At 45.5% G+C, this 6103-nt stretch overlaps 1 pseudogene; it reads left to right on the forward strand.

Annotated features, from left to right (window-relative positions):
* The first annotated feature begins 331 nt into the window (after positions 1 to 331).
* LOC102833798 lies at positions 332 to 1313 on the forward strand (annotated as a pseudogene).
* Positions 1314 to 6103: the final 4790 nt, after the last annotated feature.

Here is a 6103-nt window from a genome sequence, read left to right on the forward strand (position 1 = left end):
CTTGTAAACTAGCTTCCCATGAAGGTAGGTTGTTACTAGAGAAAGCAGTGCACTATTTAAAAATGGGTTCTCAGATTTTTCGTGGATCCAAACTGAGGAGCCCGGAGCTGCCGCTGGGGGAAACTGGGAGAGCTGCTGCCCCAGCCGCCCGCCCTCTGTACAGGCCGCCTCCCGTCTGGGCCCAGAGAGAGAATGAGAGGGGGAATGTGAACAGCTTCAAAGTTGGAGTCTCAGGAGCCTTAGCCGGTCCTGCCCAGGTCCCCCAACTCAGCCCAGCGCGCGTGCCCGCCAGTCCTCCCACCCAGCCAGCCCTGGCTCGTGGGATTGTTAGATGGAACACCACTCCATCATCACCCAGGCGCGGAGGGAAGACACCCTGGTGCTCACCAAGCAAGACCTAGTCTCCAAATCCTCTCCCAAGAAGCCTCGTGGGTATAATATCTTCAGGGCCCTTTTCTGCTGTTTTGTGCACCCCCACCCCCACCCCCAGAGCTCTGGTAGCGTAGTGGTTACGAATCGGGCTGTGAACCTTAAGGTCAGCAGTTCGAAACGACCAGCTCTTCCGTGGGAGAAAGATGAGGCTTTCTGCTCCCGTAAAGATTTACAGCCTTGGAAACCCTATACAGGGTCGCTATGGGTCAGAAACGACTCGACGGCACTTAACAATAACAACATGTTGGCCAGTCAAGCTCCTCTACTGAGCTTGTCGCATATAAGGAAACCAACACCACTGCTAAATCGGATATGCTCCAATGTCTCCAGTACCAGTTTTATCAGATCCCAGGGACCTGCCTGCTCCCAGAGGTGACAGAGGAAGATCAAAGGATATGTGCGGTCATTGACTTGGATGAAACCCTTGTGCACAGCTCCTTTAAGCCAATCAACAATGCTGACTTCATAGTTCCATTAGAGACTGAAGGGACCACGCACTAAGTGTAGGTGCTCCAAAGGCCTTATGTGGATGAGTTCCTGAGATGAATGGGGAACTCTTTGAATGTGTCCTCTTCACTACCAGCCTAGCCAAGTACGCTGACCCGGTGACAGATCTGCTGGACCGGTGTGGGGTGTTTCGGGCCCGCCTGTTCCAGGAGTCCTGTGTATTCCACCAGGGGTGCTTCTGTTAAGGATCTCAGCCTCCTGGGGAGGGACCTGGGGAAAACTCACCTGCTTCTTATCTCTTTCACCCAGAGAATGCAGTGCCTGTGCAGTCTTGGATTGATGACATGGCAGACACTGAATTGCTGAATCTGATCCCAGTCTTTGAGGAGTGGAATGGTGTCTACACCATCTGTGGGCAGTTGCGGGCCCCTTAGCCTTCCCTGCTTCCATGCAACGGCCATCCCAGTAGGGGACTTTCCAGCATTGTGCCTTTATGATCTCCGAGAGGGAAAGCTGCAACACCTCACCAGATGGGGCCTGGATGAGAAGTGTTTGGAAAGAGCTTTCGGACAGATTAGATGCCAAATGGACAAATACCAGAGGAACGATTCCTAGATCTCCCTGCTCCCTCAGTTGGGTTCCTGAGATAGGTGTGTGTGTGTGTGTGTGTGTGTGTGTGAATGAATGTATGTGTGGGTGTGACTTGCCTTGAACTATGGCAACAGTATATACAGTGTTTCAGGTAAGGGGAGAAGTGAAAAGGTCAAGAGTCTCCCCAAGTTAGTTCGCCTCCTCTCCAGTCAGCCTAAGAGCCACTAAGCTCTGTAGGGATAAAGACTATTGAAGACTCCATTGCCAAACCCATGGCCTTTCCTCAGTGTTGTAAGACTTACGCCAAGAAGAAAGGAAGGGTTAGAGGCTGCCTTTGGGCACCCCAGGCGTATGCCTTTCCCCCAGCCAGCTGCTGCAGACAGAAAGACAGCACTTCTGGGAAGATGAGAACATATTTCCAGAACCAGTACCCTGGTGGCCGTGGAGTCCTGCGGCCCAAGAATTGCTCTTGTCTACAACCAAGTGTCTGGCATGGGTGCTTTCTGTGACTCCTCACTGGATGGGCCCAGGCGTGCCTTCCTCACCACCTAGCCATAGTCTTGAACCTGTGGGGAAAGAGGACTTTTCCCTGCCTTGGAAGAGGACACGTAACTGATTTCCATTCTTTTGACTGTTTTAAAATTCTCCTTCTAAACTTGGAGTGCTGGGCCTAGTTTGTTTCTGACAAAACTACAATCCTGGGCCTGAAATGAATGTGGGGGTGTGCAGGGAAGAGGAAAATTCCAAAAGCATGAGTGTGGTGTATCTGCATTTTGGTTTGTAGACCAGCCGAACTCAGGTCTGTTTCCATGAGTGCTCTTCAGGGATTCTCTGTGGTGTTGGCCAAGGACTCTGATTCTAAAGACTGGGAAGAGCAGCTCCTCTGTCTCTTGGCTGACTCCTTCCAGCTGTGTCTTCCCCAAGGTCATCCTGTGCTGAGCTCTGTCAGCTCCAACCTTCCTCCTTCCCTCCATGGCCTCAGGCACTCCAGATTTTTAGTGTGTTAGGAGGCAAGTGATGAATGCAGAACTTGCTCCTCAGAGGAATCAGGCCTCAATTTTGGAGGAGGCCAAGATTGGGAGGGAGCCATTTCATCCTTGCCTCTGTTTTATGGCTTCCCATGAGCCCTTTACCATTTGAGACTGGTCTCCCACAAGCAGTAGGCCACAGTGCCTAGTCAGCATCAATTCAAACCAGGCTAGGAATCGGCCCAGCTGCTGGGCTCAGTTCTTTAAGGTGCCTCTTAAGGGACACAGTGTGTCTCTCTGATAGGGCCTCTAAATCAAAAGCCTGATTGTGTCCTTCTCATAGGTGGAACTTTGGACACAGGACCAGTTTGAAAAAGGGTCAGGTAAGGATTTCCACTCTGCACATTGTAGAGGGGACACTCTATAGGCCAACGGGTCCCTTATTAGAGAGGAGTACAGATGTGTCCTGGACCCTAATGCATGTTTAATTGCTGAACACATAAGAAACCTTTAGTAAGTTTGCTTTCAGTTAACATGTTTAGTTCCCTCTTGCCTCCCAAAGATTTTGATCATTTTGTAAATGTGTGTAAATTCACTTCTATTAACAAAGAAACTTCTTTGCACTAAAGCATTGGAAGTCTCCAGGCAGCCATTCCTTGGGAAATGGATCCCATTCTTCTCTGCTGCCCCAGCTCTCTTCCCCTACTCACAGGCCGTCCTGCAGCCACGTCCCAGCCAGTCCTGGAATCTGGGAAGACAGAGTTTAGTCAAATTTTGTCCCTTTTTTCTTTTAAGCTGATTGATCACTATCTATACTCATCCAGGGGAGGGGAGGTTGGAGTACTGGCCAGCTGTCCCATCCCATTCTTGCTCTAAGACCTGTCCTTGGAGCAGACCCACCTCGTTGGACCCCATGAGCTTCTCGGCTTATTTTACAAATTTGGCACGGTCCATCTCATTCTGCTTTCCTCCTGCAAGACGCCATTGGAGGGCAGGGGATCTGCTTCCCACTGTGATTGGACTATGGGATTCTGACTACCTTTGTTAAAGATTCACAGATAAATTTGTTGTAGTCAAAAACTTGAAATGTATGACGCCATTAAGTGTCTGTTTATATTTTTGGAATATTTGTATTACTTACAATTAATAAAAGCGAGTTTAAAATAACCCATTCAGGAATGAGAAAAAAAAAAAAAAGGTTCTCCCTTTTCTATCCTCTGTTCTGTTTTGGGGGAAAAGAAGGGTTTTCTTTTCTTTCCTTTTCTCAGAAGTTTATAATGAGAACCTGGGGGTTCCTGGAGTTAAAACTCAGTAAAGTATGAGGCTCTCCTTAAGACCAGGCATCTAGGAGTTTTTATCACTCCAGTCCTTAGTCCATTACCAGCTGCTGGGTCCAGTGGGTCCCGTGGAAGTAACTGGTGATTCTCCATCTACACTTCCAATTTTCAGAGTGACAGTTTGTTCTGTCACCTGAATTTCCTATTGAATCTAAGAAGATTTGTTGGTTTTCAGATTTGTTCTTCTGAGGAAAGAAGGCAACATTTCCAACTACTTTAAATTTCAGACAGGAAACTGAAAAGTTAAAAACATGATTTTTAAATACACATAATGTGTGTACTTCACCTCATATACATGAAGAAGTTAGACAGTAAAAGTCTCAGTAGAAAAATGAACTTATGTCCTTGAAGGCAACATTGAGTATCCTTAACTCCAGATTTCCACATGTGTGAGATGCTAATTTTATTGATTTGGGCAATTTCAGTCAAAGTGTCTAGCATTTGCAACTGAAAACATTCTGACTGATACAAGAACTTTATAGGAAAGAAGATTGGAATTGAAAGCAGGTAGATATGTTTAAATAGGCAAAGAACAAATTAGTTGGGGATTTGTTGGGGAAAAAGACAAGAGTTTTTCAGTTGAATTGATCTTTTGTTAGATTGATTCTGGATGTTCGGATCCCCTTTGCTCCACTTTGTTTAAGCATCCCTAGTGTGGAACTTGATTAGATCATTTAAATGCTAATGCAGTGGATGTGGGCCCCCTTTTTCCTCCAAGGAACATGGCTAAAAATGCTCCTTCTTAGAAGGCAGCAAACACTTTGTCAGAATAAAGGCAACATGAGGCAAAGATACTTTCTTATTTTCTCTGTACTTCATTCATTTCCTGGGTACACACCTACACACCTTTGAAAACTCTCTGAAAATCCAGGTATCTAAATATTGTCAACTTAGTCTCCTATTTTTGAAAAGCAGATGTAGGACTCCTACTTTAAGACTTAGATGTGTGTGTGAGAGAGATAATAGGTTGCTTAATCTCTCTGAGACTCCATTTCTCTAATTTTAATATGGACATAAATATATTGTAATGAGATTTAAGATTTGGGTCCCTCAGCATATGCAAATTACCCCCCCACACACACAAAATTACCCTCAAAGAAACCACATCACAGTGTTATCCCTTTCCTCCCTTTTTCCAATTACGAAGACTGTCCCAGGCATGCCTCTTTTAAACAATACTATTTATAAACACAGTGTCAGAATTTTGAAGGTGGTCTTCACATATCATATGCATGAGGACGTTATGTTGACCTACTAGTAACTAAAGTTATCGCTATGCTGATCGGTGGTGGTGGTGGTGGTTGTGTGCCGTGGAGTCGGTTCTGACTCATAGCAACCCTGAATAGGGTTTCCAATCCTGTAAATCTTTACAGGAGCAGAAAGGCTCATCTTTCTCCAGCAGTAGTTTTGAACTTCTGGCCTTGAGGATAGCAGCCTGACTCATAGCCATTACGCTACCAGAGCTCCTCACTATGATGATTAGAATTCATTAAATATGTGTTAAGTACATGAACATCTCATTTGCATACTTTAAGTTATAAAAATATTGAAAATTTACAAAGTTCTGCTAAAACGTTATTTTCTGACTTTAGAAAATAAATGTTTTTTCAAGTCAGAATTTAATAATTGAAAGCATTCAAATAAAATTTAGTAGGATGTTTAAGTAGAATGTTCTTATAGAAAAAAAAAAATTCAAGTCAGAAAGCCAGTTTTTGAATTTATTAAGCTTTCCCATCAATTTCTACTGGGCTCTGATGGTCACTAGCCACATGCGCACAAGGTTATTTGTGGAGCCAGCAAACAAAGTTTGGCCATTAGTGGATTAGGCCCTAGAGGAGCACTGGGATGACTCCGCCTTGCTACTGGTGCTGATAGCTTCTTGCTTCAGCTCATTTACAATGATCTTACCTTCCTCATCCTAGATCTTGATTCTGGAGCAGTGGCAGCACAGCGTCAGCGGCAGTTGGGGCTAAAGCACAGAGCATTGATGGTGTCTCCCCCATTTAGGTTAGAGAGGTGCGTGCTGTCTTTGAGGCCTCACCATCATTCCCTCCTGAAGCTTAGAGGGCTCCATCTGGAGAGGTTGTCACAATGCTCAGGTTCCCTGTGTGGCTGATATGGTTGGTTTTCAGTTTGCAGGTTCCATACCTTGAACAGGTTGCTATGGCCTTAGACCATAGAACTTCCAGAGGTTCAAACTGGATTCAGAAGAGGCCGGGGAAAGAGAGATGGCACTGCTGATGTCCGGTGGATCTTGGCTGAAAGCAGAGAATGTCAGAAAGATGTTTACCTATGCTTTATTGACTACACAAAGGCTTTCGATTGTGT

This window comes from Chrysochloris asiatica, unplaced genomic scaffold (assembly GCF_000296735.1).
Source record: "Chrysochloris asiatica unplaced genomic scaffold, ChrAsi1.0 scaffold00103, whole genome shotgun sequence".
NCBI lineage: Eukaryota > Metazoa > Chordata > Mammalia > Afrosoricida > Chrysochloridae > Chrysochloris > Chrysochloris asiatica.